At 49.5% G+C, this 21,447-nt stretch overlaps 1 protein-coding gene across 1 annotated transcript in view; it reads right to left on the bottom strand.

The window, feature by feature from the left end:
- CKAP2 (cytoskeleton associated protein 2) overlaps window positions 1-21,447 on the bottom strand; it is a 741,255-nt gene that overhangs the window by 29,433 nt on the left and 690,375 nt on the right. The window lies entirely within an intron of this gene.

The following is a 21,447-nucleotide window of genomic DNA, read 5'->3' as shown; positions in this document are numbered from 1 at the left end:
GATCTGTTCAAGATACTGAGATCCAAAATTGGTCTCCAGTCCCCTGTTTTCTTTGGAACTAAAAAAGAACCTTGAGTAGATTCCGGATCCTTTCTGGTCTGCTGGAACTGGCTGAATTGTTTTTTGCAAGCAGTTTTGAAATTTCCAAAACCGCTAGATCCCTTTGAGCGGTGGAACATCTGGAAGGGATTTTTTGATTGGATTGGAATCAAGAAAGGGGATAGAATAGCCTTGAAATGACGGACTGTACCCATTTGTCTTGAGTCAGGATAGCCAGGCTTCTGGGTACAGTGACAATCTTCCCGACTGCCTCCGAGGTGGGCAGTCTGGCAACACCTCAGGGATGCTGAAAGGGCTTATCAGAGAAGGCTTCCGATTGCCCTGGTTCTCGCGGAGCCCCTGCCTCGAGGGCGTCTACCATTGTTATTCCCCTCTGCCTCTGGCGAACGACTTTGTCGTCAGGCAAGTCCCTTGAAATTGTTCTGGAACCACATTTTTCCACTTTTCTGGCCTTTGGGGTAAGGCCTAGAAGGAGTAGAAAAACGGACTCCGACGGCAGAAAGAGTCTTGCCATCAGTCTCGCACCTAGTCAAGGTTTCTTTCACTTGAGGACCAAAGAGAGGATCCATCAAACGGGAGTTAGTGAAAGACGTCTTGAAGGGTCCGCAAAATTGCATAGCCGCATCCAGGCATGCCTACGTAAGGCCACACCTGTCCCTGCGGCCCTACTCGCTCCATCAGCCGTAAGAAAGGAGGCGCATGGAGGAGTTGGCTATGGAGTTAAGGGTAGCCAGCTGCGTGTTCATCTTATCTTGAAACCCGCAGCTGTAGGGTCCTTCAACATGTCACTCGCTTTAATCAAGTCCCTTTGAAGACGAGTGAAATGGCACAGGTAGTTCAGCGACGCATAGTAAATGTCGCTGGAGAACATCCGCTTCCTGTACCTGTCCATGGACCTAGATTCCTTGTTAGGTGGATGGACAGGTACTGAAGGATCAGCTAGTTCCTTCTTAGTGGCAGCAGCTACCACCATAGCATCCACAGAAACTCCTTTTGTCAAAAACTGTTTGTCTGATGGTGCCGTTATGAATTTTGAGGGTCTCCTGGGAGTGGGGTCCACTGAATCAGGAGCCGTCCATGCCTTTTTAGCTACCACCTGCATGAGGGGATCAAAGGGGGGAGACACCCAGGAGGTGGAAGGACGAGAGCCGAACGCCTCAAGGTACACAGATTCATCCTCCGAAGGGCTGAGGGCTGGCCAATTTCCCTCTGTTTGAGGATTTCGAGGATGTCTGCAAAGGAGACATCTTCAGAAGGGGAACGGGGAACCCTCGGAATCATCTAAATCTGTGTCAGATGTGATGGACTCAGGTGAGTCAATGTGTTTCCTCTTACACTTCCTCTTCCGAGGGGCTCTTCTGCCAAATCAGGAGAGGCCTCGAAGAGGATGAAATCCCACAGGGGTTCCTAAGGAGCTGGCTCTCTGCGGTCCGGGATGAGGGAGTGAGTCGACTTGACCAGAGGCACCCAGAGGGAGGGGCGGAGCCGACTGTGGAGTAGAGCCAGGCTCTAACACACTCCGCATGACCTCACGCACCCTGTCAGGCAAAGCCAGAGGTCCCGCTCCGAGAAGCTGAGAACCTCCCTCGGCACCGACAGTGATGGCTCGAGGCCGATGTCTGAGCCGAACTCACGGCGCGAAGCTCCGAGAGGAAGAGCGGGTCGACAAGGGTCCGATGCCACTCACCCTCGGAGCCAATGAGGGAAGTCCGCCGAGAATCCTCGAAAGAAGAAATCGGAGCCGACGACGGAGCCGAAGACACCTGTATCGGCTCCGACGCTGCCACAGTCTCGGTTCCGAAACGCCCAGACTCCGAGCTCAACGGAGTCGGAGGAGGAATATATTGATGGACAGGGGCAGGCATCGACTGATGAGTCGGGCTCTGAAGCATTTGGGCCAGTGCCTCGCATTTGGGCCAGTGCCTCGGACTTAAGAAGTCGACTCACTACCCTCTGGAGGTCATGATCTGACAGCCTCGATGACCTAGAGGAGTGAGATTTATGGCTCCGTTCAGACAGCAGAGGAGATGCTGGAGCCGAATGAACGGAGCCAAGGGATGGTGACCTGGATCTCTTCCTAGATGTCGGCTCCGAAGGTCTGGTCGGAGCCGACAAGGGAATTTACTACCTCGGCTCCAGCCGGAGCAGAGGAACCACAGAAGCTGTAGACTCATCGGCTCCAGCCGGAGCCGATGCAGACATAGGTTTTGCAGCTTTAGGTCTCGGCTCAGTAGCTGGAGCCGAGGACCTAGAAGCCTTAGAGGGCTTCCCAGAGACAGAAAGGGAATCCTCAGGCTTAAGAAGACCCCGTAGGATCAACTTATTTTTTTTTCCTGCAGGACCGTGGGGCTGAAGCCGTGGCATACAGCACAGGAGTCCTGCAGGTGCAAAGGCCCCAGGCAGTAGACACATGAAGTGTGACCGTCTGTCAGAGACATTTTCTGACGGCACGCATCACACTTCTTGAAGCCTGAGACCTTTGTGTCTTTAGACATCCTAGACAAAAAAGTGTAATCACACACACACAAACAGACACACTGATTACACTAATTTTACTTCTAAAACTCAAAAATAAACAATTAACTAAAGTTTAATTAAGAGTAACACACACACACCACTAGGGATGGGGAAAGGCCAGAAGGCCGAGAGAACTTTAAAAGTTCTTGTGGGAAAAAATGGGATTTTTCGGATAACAGGGGTAGAAATCCACTACACTACGGGAAATATATTTAAACCTAAAAATATAGGGTTTTAAGTATGCTAATTTCACAAAAAATACACTTACCAACAAGCCGGTAGAAAAACCAATACCTCGATGCTGTAGCGGCAAACGAGATCTGAGGTAACTCACGCCTAGCATTGTGGGATATAAGGGGAGCCTCGAGCCGGTGGAACCAACTCTCGAGCTTTGAGTGGCCGAGTCGGAGCCGAGGTCGGCTCCGAACCCATCCAGCAAGAATGAAGGCGAGATAGACAACTTAACATGCACTGCTCTCAGCTCCAGAACACTGATGTGCAACTGCGACCGTCTCCGACCAGGTGCCTTGGGCAGTACTTCCCTGAAATATCCCCCCTCACCCTATCAGGGAAGCATCCGTGGTCACCGTGGCAGACAGCGGTGGGAGAACAAATGGACGACCCATTGTAAGTTGTTGGCTGGTCAACCACCACCAAAGATCCTTCTTGCATGAGTCCGTAATCATGACTAAGGACGACATGGGAAGTTGTTGGTATGACCACTGGGTGAATAATAACCATTGAAGAAGCCTCATGTGCATTCGTCCCAGAGGAACTGCTACGAAGTGTAGTTGCCATGGTGCCTAGGAGTTTTAGAACTTGATGGGACAGTACTTTTTTCTTCTGCAGAATGTCTGAGACCAGAGTCTGTAAAGAGGTTATTTTGTCCCGTCCAGGGGTAATCTTATTGTGGCAGTGGTAGTGTCTAGTTCTGCTCCGATAAGGAGATGTGTTGCGATGGTGACAATGCAGATTTTTCGAAATTGATAGCAATGCCTAGCTGAGAGCAGAGATTGCGAGTGTGATCCCTGGACAGAATTAGTTGATGCCTGGAAGCGGCGGTAAGGAGCCAGTCATCCAGATATGGAAACACTTGGAATCCTAGACATCTCAACTGAGCTATAACCACTGCCATGCATTTGGTAAACACTCTGGGAGCTGTTGTGAGTCCAAACGGCAGTGCTCGGAATTGGTAGCGACTGGCTCCCAGCCAGAAACGCAGATCTCTGGATGGCCTGGCCATTTTGATGTGGTAGTACGCATCCTTGAGATCTATGGAGCACATCCAATCGCCCACATCAGGGAATGGAAGGACAGACTGAAGCGTGACCATCCGGAACTGCTTTACTAATGTGTTGAGTCTGCTGAGATCCAAGATGGGTCTCCAGTAATCTTTGGAACTAAAAAGAATCTGGAGTAAGTTCCAGATCCTATCTGGTCTGCGGGAACTGGCTGGATGACTTTTCCTGCAGCCTCTGGATTTCTATGGCTGCTTGACCCCAGAGACTGGATGGAACATCTGGGATTTTTGTGCCGACAAGCGGGCTTCGTAGAAATGGAATGAAGTATCCTCTGGTAACTATGCTTTGTACCCAAGAATCTGTTGTAATTAATAGCCAGGCATCCGGATACAAAGCCAAGCGACCCCAGGCTGCCTCCAGAGCAGGACAGTCGGGCCTCTTCTCAGGAGCGCTGGCAGGGCTTGACAAGGAAAGTACAGTTGTGTACACTTACCATACATGTGTATGTTAGAGTGTATTCAGTGTTGCAGTCATTACATTTGGGTAAACTGCTGGCAGGTTGCCCTCAGTCGGCCTGATTAACAAAGTCTTGGGTCCTGCGTCAGTTGCTGTCCCTTCTTCCATGACGTCAGGTCATCAGGGGTATGAAACATGCAGCAGGCGCCATTTTCATAATTTCTTCTTGCCCCAGATGTCAGGTGCCCCCCAAATAGGGAGAGTGGGTAACCAGGACAGCAACAGTGAATACACTCTAACATCTACATTTATGGTAAGTGTACACAACTGTACTATGTTCGTGTTTCACTGTTGCAGTCATTACATTTGGGTAGATTCCGAAAGCTATGGTTGGGAGGATGGATTTATACAGAATTAGGAGCAGCTATAAGTCCCTGCAGCACAGCAGTGGCAAAGCCAGCTCTGGATTTAGAGAAGAGAGGTAAATGGTGATGTTTGGTGAACGTATGAACTGAGCTTCAGGTAGCAGCTTCTAGAATGTCTCTGGTAGGAACCCCTCTGAGAAAGGCTGCAGAAGTAGATGCAGCCCTGGAGGAATGAGATTTGATCCCCTTGGGGATAGGTTTACCATGGTGCACATAGCAGAAACAAATACAATGGCTTATCCATTTAGAAATAGTCTGCTTTGAAATAGGCTTTCCCTCTGCCCCTGCAGCAAATGCCACCAATAGTTGCTCAGATTTTCTTAGAGGTTTTGTCCTGTTTAAGTAGAATCTAAGTTGTCTGTGCACATTCAATGAATGCAGAATCCGCTCACCCTTGTTCTGGATTGGGAAAGAAAGTTGGCAGATGAATGGCCTGATTCACACTGAATACCAAGATGGACTGGTCCTGAGAGCCACCCTATCCGGATGAAAAATAATGAAAAGCTCCACTGCCATAAGGGCATGTAATTCTTAAATCCATCTAGCTGAATAACTGCTAAAAGAAAAGCGGTTTTCCAAGAGAGAAGTTTTAAATCAGCAGTAGCAGCTGGCTCAAAAGGAGGTAGTGAGTTTTTCCAAAACAAAATTGAGGTCCCATGCAGGACCTGGTGCTCTCCTGGGAGGTCTTACATTTTTGGCCCCTCTGAGGTATGCTGAGGATGAGAAAAGAGGGAAGGCTCTGTGTTGTAATGAGCTGAAATGGCAGAGGTATGGATTTTTATAGAAAAAAAGATTGGCCCTTGTGAAGCATCAGTTAAATATTGCAGAATCTGAGGAATACTGGGCATTGCTGTATTTATTCCTTGTGCTTGGTTCCAGGCACAGAATCTTTCCCATTTGTCCACATAAGATTTTCTAGTACTAGGCCTTCTAGCCTCCAAAATGACATCCATCGCAGGTTTGCTGAGATGTAACAGGTGAAATTAGTTGATTAGCCATGCTGCAAGATTCAGAGTTTGGAGCAGAGTGTGCAGAATTTGATAGTTCTGCTGAGACAGTAGGTAAGGTGTCATAGGCAGGTACCACGGAGAAAGGTGTAATATATTGCGTAGAAGTGGGTACCAGTGTTGGCGAGGCCAGTCTGGAGCAATCAGCATCATTTTTGTTTTTTCCTGTCTGACTTAGTAAGACCTTGGAGAGCAGAGGCAGAGGAGGAAAGGCATAGACTGATAGGTTTTTCCAGCTGAAGGACAGAGCATCCAATTTCCAAGCTTTTTTGTGATGAGATCTTGTGCAGAATTTGTCCAACTGATAATTTTGGGGCGAGACAAAAAGATCTATGTCTGGGCTCCCCCATTTGTGTCTCAACATGTTGAAGATTTGTGGACCCAGTTTCCATTTGTGTGGGTCCATAATATTTCTGCTTAGTGAGTCTCCCTGAGTATTTTGCTTTCCTGGCAGGAATTGAGCTTGCAGTTTAGTAGGTCAAGGCCGTGTTCCACATGCCATGGCTAGTCTGCAAAGGGAGTAGGAATGGGTACCCCCCTGCGTATGTGCCACATGACTGTGGTGTTGTCTGTATCAGTAGTTGTCCTGGATTAAGATGGTCCTTGAAGGCTGTCGGAGCATTCTGTACAGCTAGCATTTCTTTCTGGTTGATATGTAGGTGCATTTGACTTGGGCTCCATTGGCCCTGAATGCATCTCCCTGCCAGATGTGCCCCCCCCAAGCGTAATCTGATGAGTCTGTAGTCAGGGTATGGGCAGTAGGGGGTGGAGTGAATGACTCCCTTGTTTTGGTGGCAGGCCTCTGCCCACCATAGGAACTCTAGCTGCAGGCAAGGAATGACAGGAATTAGAAGTTATGTACTCACGCTCCATCCTCCCTGAGTGACTGACTTCATTCGGATGCAACTGTGGGTATCTCGGATCCTCTCCTGGGATCGAGGCGCTTCAAAAAAAAAGCTGGCTCTCCTCCTCTCTCCTCTACCCCATAACCCTGCCCTTGCTGACCCCTGACAGAGATTGGGTTGCCTTCAATACTGACCACAGTATAAACAAACACAATACTACATATACTTATATAATAAAGGTCAGGGGATGGATGGATGGTTGCGAATGAAGTCCACTACACAGATCAGATGGAGCATTATGAGTGATGCTAGTAACCTGAATCTCTGGTACTGCAACTTCATTAGTGACCTGTACCTGGGACAGAGTCCCTAGCTACCTGAATCTTGGTGGCCGGCATGGAAGGATGCGAGGACCACGTGAGAAAAAGGATGCCTCTTCTCTAGAAAACACAATCAACTTATAATGAGAAATAAGTATGAGGCGAGCTCCAAGCCTACGCGCCAAGGGACTTAAAAGCAAAATCACAGGAGCAGGCTTTGGCTGGCCGGTAGAAACACCCTATGAGAATGGTACCGTAACCCTCTGAGGAGCAGGTCTGCCTGAAGTGTCATATGCCTGCAGACGGCAATAGCTTTTACCCGGCTTATTAGTAAAGACTTAGACACCCAGAGGACATAATTGTAAAGGGGCAGACAATGATCTCTGCTCCTGTGATTAACATCCAATTGTAATGTAAAAAGCAGCAATTGTCTATGGGAACCAATTAATGCAATTTGTATTCTCCTCTGTTTTGTTAATATTGGGAAAGAAGAGACCTTTTGATTGAGATTGGTCAATTGGATCAGGCTAAGAGAGAAGAAAAGAAAAGATGATCCTGGCGCACACCTATCAGGAAGAAAGAAGAATAAAGCGGTTTGAGGTTTAGCAGCTGAGAAAGAGAAGCCCTTCTGGCTGATGATAGCTACCAGAAAGGCTACCAGGCAGAAAGGGAGGAGCAGTAAGCAGAAGCGTACCCAGGCCTGAAGGGAGGAGCAATGAGAGCAGCGGAGGCCTGCAGGTCAAAGCGGTACAAGTAAGGTGACTGGGGTTTCCTTGACTGGAGTAAGAGACAAAAAAAGGTTTTTGTATAATCTATAAATAAGAGCTGGCATAAGGGCCAATGTGATAATGCTGGTGACAATGTTAAGGTGCCAATCGTGGAAGAACTGGCCTTGATGAAAGAGGTCTGTCTTTAATCTAGCAAAGCCAGAGAAAAGTGCTGCTGAAAAAAGGATGGTGCTGTCTCGAGGATGCCCATAGTGCCACTCTTCCTGAAGTCGACTCACCTGTCTGGCTCCCGGTTTATGAGCAGCCAGAATCTCAAGCTTTCAAGGGGTGTGTGAGATTGGGAAGCAGCCACCACCGGAATTGGAGCAGCCAAGCTGATTGGGCATTTCTGCCATGAAATTTGATCAACTCAGCCAGGGTGTCAGATGAGATCGAAATTGGATCCAGAATCCATGAGAATTTGATTTTGTGAGACCATGATGGGGCATTGATTATCGAGGCCAGAATGGGGCTAAGTGGAGAGAGGCTCTGCTGGGGCAACTGTTAGCTTTCTGCTCCTAAAACTGCATCAGAGGAAGTGGAGCAAACATCCCTGGGAACTGGAGGAGGTGGCGCATGCCAGAGGAAATCGGGAGACTCCTGGTGGCAGAGCAGGCGAGCCCTTTGTAAGCAGCAGAGCCAGAGGAGAAACAAAAAGATCGCAACAGGGAAGCTAAGAGCAAAAACCACTCTTACTTCATGAAGATTGAGGGAAACTTCTTGTGGAGAGGATGGTGTTGGAGAGCTTGTCCAAGGACAAGTTGGACTTTGAGAATATGCGTTGCTATCAAGCGTTTGGTGCTAGGAATGCTTCAGACGAAAGCTGTAGACCCAAAGGGGAAAGACCTGGTTCCTCATGGCCTCTCATATAGTTCTGGACATATTTGTCTGTCTGCTATGCAATAGTCCTCGAAGCAGGCGTGGTGACCCTCTTGTCTGAGCTGGGAGCACACCCCCAGGACACCCAGGACCAGTATGAATGGCGTCTCTGTGGGATTCAGAACCTCTTGGACAATTTTTCCCATAGAACCCCCCACCGAGGCAAGAAGCGTCCGTGGTCACTGGCTCGGGAAATGCCCACCAGGCAAAAAGGCGCCCCCTGCTCCGGGCAAAAGCCAAAACAGAGGTCACACTCTGCTGACCCATGCAGCTCTGCTTTAGAAAGAAGCCACTAGAAACGCAGGGAACGAAGGGGGCGTGCTGAACCGCGTAAATGGCAGGCATGAATTACCCACGGGACTGGAACACTGAAGCCGAAGCGGAACTTGAAGGGACCCTTGATGTGAGGGGGAATGGTTGATTGCTGCTGCAGTTGGCTGGGCTGGCAATGGGTCTGGACTGACGAGCCTTTGGTTGGAATTGAGTGATTAGAGTTCCACCTGGCTGAATCCAGGTGAGTTAGTTCAGAAAAAGATTTCTCCAGATTGATCGTATTCTGCCTTCTTGCTAGTTGCCCAGCCAGTGCCTGTTGATTCACAGAAAATTACCTTGATATTGATGCAGTCAGGATGCTCGTCCAGGTAGTGGGGAAGTAATCCCTGGCCTGAGAGCCTCAGGTCCTTTGATGATGCAGCTAGGAGCCAGCCGCCCAGGTGGCCTCTGGCTGAACCAAGGACCAAGCCTCAGGATAATGACTGGCTCCCAGCGGGCGAAGGAAACCTCCTGGATCAGTCTGGGGTGAGGTTGTCCAGGATACGCATCGCTTGAGGTCTATGGAACCCCATGACCATCCGAAGCCTCCTCCCTCAAGATATCCATCCCAGTGATGTAGGAACTTTTCCTTGAGGTCTATGGAACACATCCAGTCGCTAAATCCTCAAAAGGGGAGTATAGATTGCAGGGTGACCAGCACCACTTTAAAACTTGGTTACTGACAGGATCAACAGGGAAATCTGATTGAGCTGGTCAAGTCCCCCTGCTAGCAGCTGCTCGATCAAGATAGCTGCACTACAAAACTGTAATCGACATGATCTGGGGGACGCTTTTTGGGAATCTCCTAGCTAGAGTATTGAATCAGACTCTGCTACCTTATTGAGTGTCCAACTGTCTTGGCCAATGGGACTCCAAGAAGTCAGGTGCATGGCTTAGACCCCCGACTGCACTCTTCAGGCACTTAACTGTTCAACCCTTCAGACTGCCTGCGTGGTCCTCTCAGAGAAGGTTCTGGACCCCAAAATTGCCCAGCCAACTGCCTCTGGCCTGCCCCCTCCCCTCTCCCTCTGCCCTGGCGCCTCTGAGAATCCGTTACAGAGCCCAAATTGGGTTGGACCCCCCACCTCTTCGCCTTCCTCTTTTGGCCCTTAGAAGGACCTCTGGGGGGCTGCTGCGGACTCCGGCGGCAGACAGCAGACTTCGATCGCCACCGCTCTTAACTAATGTGGTTCGAACAGATATGCCAAACAAGGCAGAACCAAGCGGAAAGGGGCATTAGCGAAGGCATTAGGTTCAAGGAGCAAAAAGGAGCTGGCGAAAGACCAATCCTGGCGCCTCATGACCAGCCTCCATCCGCCAGGCCTCTGCCTGACAGCAGCAATGGCGAGAGCCTTGCTAAACGCCTCATGTCCAGGATCTGAGTAGCCGATTCCGTGGAGTAAACTTCTCAGTCCTCACTCAGCATGGACTCGGGGGAGATGATGACGTCTTTAATCAGAGATCGCTGCATCTAAACACTGTTTGCCATGTAGTTCCAAGCTCTCAAGAGAGAAGGTCGCTGAAACTAAGCTTCGCTCAATCATGCAGTCGAGCAGGACAGCTTGCTGCCCGCCTTCCAGAGGAGAAGGTCGCTGAATTAAATCTCTCTGGCTGCAGCCATCATCATAGCATCTACTGGGACCCCCTTGCTCCAGTGGGTGCCTTGCTGATGGATGGAGCCACCCTCTTTCATCGGCGGCAGGGGATAGGCTCAATGGGGTCCGGATCCTTCCTGGCTCTGAGAGATATAGATGCTGGGGGGGTCAGGGAGGGACACACCCAGGATAGGCCACCCGCCGATCCATGCCCTCAGAACACAGACTGCGTCAGAAGAAGAGAGCCTGGGAGACCAGGCCCACCTCATAGGATCTCCGCAGTGTCTCCGCCTGAGGATACAGAAGGGGGGTGACCTGACTAGGGGCATCCACCCTTCATCCAAGTCCGTGTCTTCCATCCCTCTGTGGACTCCCCTGAATGCGCTTCCCTCTACTCTTCTGGGGCTGTCCGGTACTCTTCACGGAGGGGATGCCCATGAGTAACCTGCAGGGAGGCCAGTGACTGTCCAGGACCCGGCTGGTGGGGCCTGGTCCTTCAGCAGATGTGCGGGACAGAGCCGTGGCGGGGACCCGGGGTCGGATGTCCTTGATGGTGCCGCTGGTGGGCGCCTGAAGCCGAGGCCAGATGGAGCCGCGGCAGGAGGCCGGTCCGGATGTCCTCCGGCGATGCTTCTCGAAGCGGGCGAAACTGTCGGGAGCCAGGCAGTGTGCTCTGACCTGTCTCTCCCGCCCACCTGACACCACTCGGATCCGACGCGCCCTCATCCCGAGAGGTGGAATCAAGTACACACACTCTCCTGATGGGGCGACACAAGTGCGCTTATGAGATGGATCCCGCCCACCCCGCCAGCGAATCTGCGGCGCGTATAGGTCGGGGTCGGGCACATGTCACTTCGGGGATGGAGAGATCCGAGGTGAGATTAAGCCCCTCCCGGTCCCTGAGCCGCACTCCATAGGACAGGTGGGGAGCTATGAGCCGAACCATCATCCGGTCCAAAAGGGCTTCGCTCCCGTTGGGGTCGGAGGCACTCCCATTGAGAGAATTCCTTGTTTCCAGGCTGACAATATTGACTCCATAAGCTTTTTAGGTGCCATTGAAGTTTCCTCATATGCAGTCTTGCATATGGAATTATTAGGATGCAGGAGGCCATGAACCCAAAGGCCTGCAGAATTTGTCTTGCAGATAGCTGGGTTTTTGTGGCCACCTGTTTGAAGCAAATCATCAATTGAATTTGTTTTTCTGGCGTAAGGTGGGTCATCTGGGCAGTTGTATTTAAGATTGCACCCAGGAATGTAATTTGAGAGGGTACCAGTTGCGATTTCTTTTCGTTTATGGTGTACCCTAGACAAGTTAGAAGTCTTTTTACAAACGCTAGATGTTTTAGAAGTGTGTCCTTGTTTTCTGCCCGAATTAGAAAATCGTCCAGGTAAGGATAAATTTGAATGTTTCTTTGTCTGCAAAATGCAATTACTGGTGCCAGGCACTTTGTGAAGACCCTGAGCGCAGTACATAAGCCAAAGGGCATTGCAGAGAACTGGTAATGCAAATAGTCTGCTTTGAAGCGGAGGCATCTTCTGCAAGATTCCCTGATTGGGATTTGCAGGTAAGCCTCTTAAGTCTAGAGTTACCAACCAGGCATCCTTGCCTAGCATAGGCAGTAACTGCTGTAGAGTCAGCATCTTAAATTTTGGAATGTCCAGAAATGTATTTAGAATGGATAAGTCCAATTGTATGCCATGATTTGTCTTTTCTGGGTACCAGGAAAAGTCTTGAATAAAAACATTGTCCCTTTTCCTTTTCTGGTACTGGCTGAATAGCCCCCATATTCATGAGGGACATAACTTGTTTCTGGGCCTCTGCCCACTGATTTGGAGGCAGATCTGGCCATCCGTTTGGGACTGGCAACGATTGAAAATGAAATCTGTGTCCCTGGGATACTATATTTAAAACAGGTAGTTATGTACTCACCATAACGATCGATGTAGGTGGTCCATCTCGCCTCACATTCTTTACTCACGAGCTCGGAGCAGAGAATCTGCTCCAACTCGGCCAACTTATTTTCTAGTACAAAGTCTCTAATTGGCTGGGCTAACCCGGTATCCCAAGATGCACCTCGCCCTAGCCCCAGATCTAGTTTGCAGCCATCCCAATCACAATCACACTCCACACACACAACTGCCACTGGAGGGAGCTCCAGCCTGAAAGGAAAGAAAAAACAACTGACATTGAAGGGTTCTCAGAACCAATTTTCCTCCAAATCCTATAGGAAGGGGGGCAGGTGGGAGGGTACGTAAGAATGTGAGGCGAGATGGACCACATACATCGATCGTTATGGTGAGTACATAACTACCCTTGTAATGAGTAATCGATGTAGACACTGCCCTGGTAAACAGGAAAAGGTAAATTTCTGCCTGCTGACGAACAGATAAAGGAAACACAATCTTTGATCCATTTAGAAATTGTGCTCTTGGAAATAGGACAACCTGTTCTGTTTTCTGAGAAGGACACAAATAGTTGATCAGACTTCCTAATATGCTTAGTCCTGTCTAAGTAGAATCTTCGTTGTCTGTGCACATCCAACTGGTGAAACCTAAACTCTGCTTTATTGGAAAAGTTCGGAAAGAACACTGGTAACTCGATAGACTGATGCAGATTAACGGTGGATGACACCTTCAGAAGGAAGGACGGGTTAAGTCTCAGGGAAAATCTGTCCTTATGGAAGGTCAAATACGGAGGCTTAATGGACAAGGTTTGAATCTGATACTCTTCTGGCTGATGTAATGGCCATCAGGAAAGCAGTCTTCCAAGATAGAAATTTTAACAGATGGCAGCCGGTTCAAAGGGTGGCGAAGTGATGGCTTGTAACACAAAGTTTAGATCCCATGGCATGACAGGTTCTGAAACTGGAGGGTGAAGTAACCAGGCGCCTTTCAAGAAGGCCTTACAAAGTTTATGGCCCATAAGAGAAGGCTCGTAAGACGTATGAAAGTTGGAAATTGCAGCCAGCTGCACCTTAATGGTAGCAGGCATGGCTAAAAAGTCTAAGACAGACGGAATTGGGGCTGTGAAGGGGTCCAAACCATGGGCTGAGCACAAATGGAGAATCTCTTCCACTTGCTGGAATAAATCCTTCTGGTGGAAGACTTATGAGACGAAGACGAGATGTGTACCACCTCAGGTGAAAAGGAATGTCGTCTAACTAGTGATGGAAGTGGAGCAGCCAGGCTGTCAACCTGAGGGTTCGCAGGGAGGGGGTGGAGCTGTCCTGACATATGAATCAGTAAGTCTGGCAGTGGGTCCAGAGTCCAAGGGCCGTCCACTGTGTACTGCTGAAGAAATGGGAACCATACTTGTAGAGGCCAGTGTGGAGCAATTAGAATCATCCTGCTTCCCAAGGATATGGCTTTCTGAATCACTCTTGGTAACAGAGGAAACTGAGGGAAAGTATAGATCAGACCGGGGGGGCCAATCGTGGACTAGAGCACCCCTGGGTGACTCCCCCTGTGGGGGGGTCAGTGCGAAGTACTTGCTGCATTTGGCATTGAGAGGGCTGGTGAAGAGATCGCAGCAAGGCTGACCCCCACCTGTTGAAAATTTGAACTGCCACTCGGTCGTTCAGGGACCACTCATAAGGCATCAGAATAGCTCTGCTCAGCCAGTCTGCTATCACGTTGGTCTTTCCCGGAATGTGCGTTGCCACAAAAACCGTTGGGAAGACACTGCCCATTGTCACACTCGAATGGCCTCTCTGCAGCGGGGATAAGACTTGGTTCCCCCCCGCTTGTTCAGGTACCACGCCATGGACATGTTGTCCGAGTGAATTGCAATCGTTCCCTGAAGGAGAGCTTTGGAGTGCCTGCAACGCTAGTAACACCGCTCTCATCTCTAGAACACTGATGTGCAGGTGTACAGTGTGATCTTGCCACGTGCCTTGGACCGTCCTGCCAAGATAATGCCCCCCCCCACCCCATCTGGGAGGCGTGCGTGGTCACTGTGGCCACTGGAGACATAGGAATCAAGCTCCTCCCTTTGTCCAGATTGGTGGAGCATAGCCACTGGCGGAGGTCCTGTTTGCACCGTTCCGTAAGTATCAAGTGGGAAAGAGGAAGTTTCTGAAAGGACCATTGGGCTGAAAGGAGCCACTGTAGGATCCACATATGTAACCTGGCTAGAGGCACCAGCATGATGGTGGCTGCCATGGATCCCAGGAGCTGGAGAACTAACCTGGCCTGAACTCTCTTGAGGGGCAACAATGCGTGAATCTGAGACTGCAGCACTCTTATTCTCTCTTGTGGCAGAAAGGGCCGCATTTGGAGTCTAGCTTGGCTCCTATAAAAACAACACGCTGTGAGGGCAGCAAGGAAGACTTTTCTCAGTTCAAGGTAATTCCTAGTTGGTGACAAAGTGTAATGGTAGCCTCCCTGGCTTGAATAAGGAGATGCCTGGTGGGGGCGGTGAGAAACCAGTCGTCCAGATATGGAAACACCTGGAATCCCTGAGGGGTCACCACTGCCAAACACTTGGTAAACACCCTGGGGGCTGTGGTGACACCAAAGGGCAGGGCACAAAACTGGAAGTGACTGGCTCCCAGCCGGAAGCGTAAATGAGTCCTGGATGCCTTGTCCATCTTGATGTGGTAGTAGGCATCCTTGAGATCGATGGAGCACATCCATACTCCTTTTTCCAGCAAAGGAAAAATGGACTGAAGAGTGACCATTCGGCTGAGATCCAGAATGGGCCTCAGGTCCCCTGTTCTTTTCAGCACCAAAAAGAGTCTTGAGTAAGTTCCTGGTCCGATATGGTCTGAGGGGACTGGTTGGAGGACTCCTTTTTCTAGCAGCTTTGAAACTTCTAGTGCTGCTTGATCCCGCTGACTGGGTGGAACGTCCGGGATTCTTTTGACTGGAGGGAGTGTTGATAAGGGGATGGTGCAACCTCCGGTAACTATTCGAAGCACCCAACGATCCTGGGTGATGCTTTCCCAGGCTTCCGGATGCAACGAAATTTGGCCCCCCGACTGGCTCCGGAACAGCACAGTCTGTCAACGCCTCAGGAACGCTGAAAGGAAGACCCGCGAAAGGAATCGCTGTCTCCCGAGGGGCCTCCTCTGCCTCTAGGACGGAGTCTTCCAGAATAATTTCCCCCTCCTCTGCCTCTGGAGGGGGACTCACCTTGAGAGGCAGGGAAAGACCTCTGACTTCTTGAACCACATTTTCCCTCCTCTCGGAGCCTTGGGGTAAGGCCTAGAAGGAAGAGAGAAACAGGTCCCTACGGCAGATAGGGTCTTCCCCTCCTGTTCGCATCTGGTGAGGGTGTCTTTCACTTTGGTCCCGAAGAGTGAGGACCCATCAAAGGGGGAGTCAGTGAAAGAAGACTTAAAGGCCTCCACGAAATGACACAGGCGCATCCAGGCTTGCCTTCTGAGAGCTACACCTGAGCTAGCTGCCCTACTCGCCCCTTCGGCTGCATAGGATATGTGCCTCATGGACGAGTTGACAATGGAACCAAGGATAGACAACTGGGTGTTGTCAGTCTGCGCTACTGCCTCAGGCATGTTACCAGAGTGTCTCCTAGCTCTTTAAGGAGATCTCTCTGGAGCAGAGTAAAATGACAAAGATAATTCAGCGACCACAATGTAAAGGTCACTGAAGACAGGGTACACTTCCCGTAGCAGTCCATTCTCCCGGACTCCTTGTTAGGAGGATGGACGGAAGAAGAAGCCTCTGCAACCTCCTGCTGAGTGGCTGCCGCCACCACCAAGGCATCTACGGAAACCCCTTTGGTCAGGAACTCTTTCTCCGGGGGAGCAGAAAGAAACTTATCTGGACATCTGGGCACCGGATCCAAGGAATCAGGGGGTCTCCAACACCCTTCGACAAATCAAATCCAGGAGTTCATCGAAGGGTGGAGACACCCAAGAAGCAGAGGGTTGAGCTCCGAAGGCCTTGAGGAATACAGACTCCTCTTCAAAGGGGGTCTTGGAAGGCCAGTCGCCTCTCTGCCTCAAAATCTCCAGGTTGTCAGAGAAAGAGACATCGGAGGATGACTTAGGGGACCCCTCAGACTCCTCGAGGTTGGTATCGGAAGTTACGGACCCGTCCTGGGAGTCTATGTGCTTCCTCTTGCACAACTTCTTTCTTGTGGGCTCCTCAGGCACCGACCCTGAGGGGCCCTCAAAGTTGGGGGCCGCTCATGGGGGTATCCTCAGATCTTCGGGCTCCGCCATCCACGGACAGGGGTGTGTCAGAGGCTCTAGCCGGGGTGTAAGGGGGGAAGGAGTGACCGATCTGGGTGATGTAATTGACGATCTGGCCAGTGCGCTCCTCATGGCCTCGAAGGCAAGTCCCCCCGAATCAGAGGACCGACCCGTCTCTGAGACCACAACCGGAGTCAGGGTTCCCCGAGCCGAAGCACCGAGAGGGAGACTTGGAACAGACAAGAGTCCCGAGGTATCCCCCCTCGGGTCCGACTGAGGAAACCAGAGTACCGGAACCAACATGGTTGGAGCCAACGTCGGTCGCAAGGGGTATCTGAGTAGACACGAGAACATCACTCAGCATGGAGCACTGCGGCTCTGCCGACACAGGGGTGCTCGGAGGAGGAATCATCGGTACAAGAATAGGGACTGGCTCCGGAGCCGGGAACAATTTTCCTAACACCAGTGACTGCAGGAGCCTCTGGACCACCCTATCCACATCCAAATCAGACAGCCTAGAGGATATGGAGGAAATAGAGGGAGATTGGGATCTCCTACCCGGAGACTCAGGCCTAACACTTAGTGACCGGCTCTGAATAGGTTCCAATAATATCAGGGCAGAGGTAGACTCCAGTACAATGGATACCTCCTGCGGCCCAGAGGACAATGGAGCCGAGGAGGCAGTATCCACTTTAAAAATTTCTCTGGGGGCTCCGAAGAGAGAGATGGAGCCGGAGATCTTTTCTTGGCCTTGGACGTCTTAGACTTAGTACTAGAAGAAAAGTCTAAGGACTCCTCAAAAGAAGGTTTAACCAGGCCCTTCAAAATCAACTTATTTTTTCTTTCTTGCAGTACCCTCAGGCTAAAAGCGTGGCAAAAACTGCAGGACTCTTACAGGTGAATAGCACCAAGACAAACACAGATAGAATGCCCATCTGTGATGGGCATCTTGTAGCCACATTTAGAGTATTTCTTAAACCCAGAGGGTTTATGCTCTTTCTGCTCTTTAGACATAATAGTACACAGCACCCACTCAACAGACGACAGACACGAGAGGAAGGCGGGAAAACCAAACCAAGAACAACCAAAGAAACTCTAATTTAAACGTTTTTTTGGTGCAGCAAGGAATTTAACTACCGAACAACAAAAACGCAATTTTACACAAAAAACAACCGGAGAGGACTAGGTCCTCTAATTTAAACGGGCCTAGCCCGCCAAAAGAGGGATACAACAAAATAAAAAAAAAAAAACACAACTCGCTCACACAGTACACTCACAATGAAAACTAGCTATTAAAATAAAACAGACTGCTAAATACTTATGAAAGTATAGAAAGGGTACTTAGCCACAGCCAAGCGAGACCACGTCCTAACTCTACGAGCGGCAAACGAGATCTGGGGCGAGGTGCATCTTGGGATACCGGGTTAGCCCAGCCAATTAGAGACGTCGTGCTAGAAAATAAATTGGCCGAGTCGAAGCAACCTGTGAGTAAAGAATGTAGGTGAGATAGGACCACATAACATCTCATTTGTTCTGGGCAATTAGTTGCCAGTTTCGTGCATGAAGTACCAGTTTTCCCCCCCAAAGGGGCGGCCAAAAGATAAGTGCTTGGTGATTGCAGTGGAAAGTCATTGAGACTGTTTACCGTGGGAAGGTGCCTTTTTACTTCCAGATTTGGAGGTGGAGGCACCCCATTGTTTATTCTATAAGTTCCTTGTGACTGAAACCTGGAGCCTTTGGAATGTCTGGGTTTGACCTGAGCGGCTCTGGGGAGTACTGGACAGGACCATTTCTTAGTAGGCCAGTGCCTATTGAACCTGGGTGGCTGCACTTGTATGAAATTACAGTTTGCATAGATTTAGCTTTATCTTCCATCTTTTTCAAAACTTCTGCCTTACTATCAAATAGACTGTCCTGTTGTAAAGGAGCATCCATCAATTTTGCTTTAACATGGATCAGGCAGATTTTGCTCCTTGAGCCAAGCATGCCTTCTTATCACAGATCCAGTTACAGCAGCCCTGCAAGAGGCCTCCAAGGAATCAAAACCACATTGCAAAGTATGCTTTCCCACTTGTTCAGCTGAACGCAATAAATCCTGCAACTCTATTTTCCGCACAGTCAGAAAACAACATTTTCTGTTCAAGTAAGCCCATGACATGCTGCTGATATTTAAGCATATGAAACTGACAGTTTAAAGCCATGATTGCCAAGGTTACAGACGTGTAAACCTTCTTACCCCATCTATCCAGTGCCCTGGAGTCTCTATCAGAAGGGGTAGGGATTTTTAGCAGTATATGCCTTAACACCCTTGGGACCCCGAGAAATGGTTTCAGGGTCAGCAGTAGGGTTTTTAAAAGAGGAATTTGTGGGAGTCAGGAACCCTGTAATATCTGTTTGGCTTACTAGGAGTCGGAGGCAGAGAATCAGGAGCCATGCTAGATTCTGAGAAAACGTAATCAACAATGTCTAGAACAGGAGGTATAGCCAAAGGCTTATGCTGAGAAGGAAATCCCTAAGCCTCTTTTTAGATTCTGAGAAATTCTGACTCTCCCAGTGAAAGTGTTCCCTTAAGGTATGCAAAGTTTCACCAAAAAATAAATCCTCAGGAGAAGCAAAAGGGATGGAATCTTCTGCATCAGAGTCCTCATAGATAATTCCTGATCAGAAGAGGAATCAGAAGAAATAGAAACCAGATCTGATGATTCATAGTCAGTGCCTTGCCTAGGCCTCTTAGCAGGAGGGGGATGGGTGCCCTGATCAAGGTAATTAAATCCTCAGCCATTTTGATTATTTTTTAGGCATAGGGGCCTGTGCACGTGGCCCAAGCGTCATATTTTTTAGACACAGAAGTTGATTTTGGCCTCAGTTTTGAAGATGGCATCGGTTTAATATACAAATCTTTAGGCCTGAAAACACCCAAAGAAGCCGGTTGCCTGCTCAGTGGCTCCAGACCCATCTAAGGTAGAGACATCCACGGGTTCAATACAAAGTATCTCGCGACATACTGGACTCCGAATGGGTCTCAGTTGAGGCCTGCGAATCAAACGTAGCAGGTATCAGGGGCTGTGAAAGCCCCTCACTGAGTACTGGCAAACCGGCAACTGGCTTAGGAGAAGCTTCATTGGTTTTGGACCTCAGCGGTCTGTCTCTGTCTTTTTCTTCGCGTTTTTTAGGTATTCCGGTAGTCAGATTGCTAACGGACATTTTTTGATAGTTAAATCTTGAGCCAAAATATTATGATGCAGACGCTTAATAGTGCGTTGATTAAATTTAGCACAAAACCGACAGCAAGGCAAGTTGTGGTCAAGGCCTAGGCAAGGAATACATGAAAATCCTTATGAGGCATTTGCTTCCCACAAGTAATACAATTATCAACTTTTACTGACATCTGAAAGGAGCAAGAAAAGTATCCCCAACGGGGTACTTAGCTTTAGGTTGAAGACTTCGGTTCTGAAACTTGAAAACGAAAATTTCAGGAGTTGGCCGACTGGCACTTGTGAACTGCTTCTTCTTTGGGCACTGCGCGGCAAGAAAGACTGATGAAAATGGCGTTGGCTGCATGTTTTATAGCCCTGACGTCATGGAAAGGACAGCAACCGACGCAGGACCCAAGACTTTGTTAATCAGGCCAACTGAGGGCAACCTGCCAGCAGATTACCCAAATGTAATGACTGCAACAGTGAAACACGAAGAACATCTGCTCCCTGTCGCCCTGGTTCTGCAGACCTCCTCTGCCGCCAGGCCGGCATCTTCCGTTATTGCCCCATCCTCTGCCCCTGGAGAGGGGTTTACTACGTGCGTTCTGGAAAGCTCCTTGGGACTTTCGGAAACACATTTTCCCACCTTTCTGCCCTTTGGGTTATGGTCTAGTAGGGGTGGAAAAACGGACGCCTACAGCAGATGGAGTCTTTCCCTCCTGCTCACACCTAGTGAGAGTCTCCTTGACTTTGGGCCCAAACAGGGAAGATCCATCAGATGGGGTGTTGACAAAGGAAGACTTGAAGGCTTCTGCAAAAGAAGCATAAGTGCATCCAGGATAGTCTCCGCAGAGATATTGCTAAACCTGCTGTTCGGCTCAATCCATCGACTGCATAAGAAATGAGCCGCATGGACGAGTTCACAATAGAATTAAGGGTGTTAAGCTGTGCCATCACCTTCTCAGATTGCATCATCTGTGTTGCCCTTTAGAGCATCTCCAAGCTCTTAACAGGAAATCTTGTTGAAGACGAGTGAAATGGGTTTAACTAGTTAAGCGATTTCATGGCAAATGTCACAGAACTAAAGATGCATTTCCCATATCTGTCCATCATCCTAGAGTCTCTATTAGGAGGATGGATAGAGGAAGAGGTTTCTGACATCTCTTTTTTGGTGGCCACCACCATGGCATCAACAGGGACACCCCTAGTGAGAAACATCTTGTCTTGGGGGAGGTGATACATTTATTAGGCCTCCAAGGAACCGGTTCCATAGAATCAGGTGACTCCCACGCCCTTCGAGCAACCAAATCCATCAGTTCATCAAAGAGCAGAGTAACCCAGGAGGTGGAAGGTTGAGACCCAAAGGCCTTCAGAAGCACAGACTCATCCTCAGTAGGACTAATGGACTGCCAGTCACCCCTCTACTTTAGGACTTCCAGGATATCCGCAAAGGAGATATCCTTGGAGGGGGACCGTGGGGACCCTTCTGATTGCTCTAAGTCGGTGTCTGATGTCAAAGATTCCTGAAGGGAAAATCTATACGCCTTCTCTTGCATAATCTCCTTCTGGTAACCTCATCAGTGGGGGCTTCTGGTGAAGTCTCAGTAGAGCAGGGGTCACCCAATGGGGTACCTGAGGCTCTGTGTCTCAACGCTTGACAGGAACCTG

This window comes from Protopterus annectens, chromosome 5.part0, assembly GCF_019279795.1.
Source record: "Protopterus annectens isolate FY-2018-M chromosome 5.part0, PAN1.0, whole genome shotgun sequence".
Taxonomy (NCBI): Eukaryota; Metazoa; Chordata; order Ceratodontiformes; family Protopteridae; genus Protopterus; species Protopterus annectens.
This window is presented reverse-complemented; position numbering and strand designations above follow the sequence as displayed.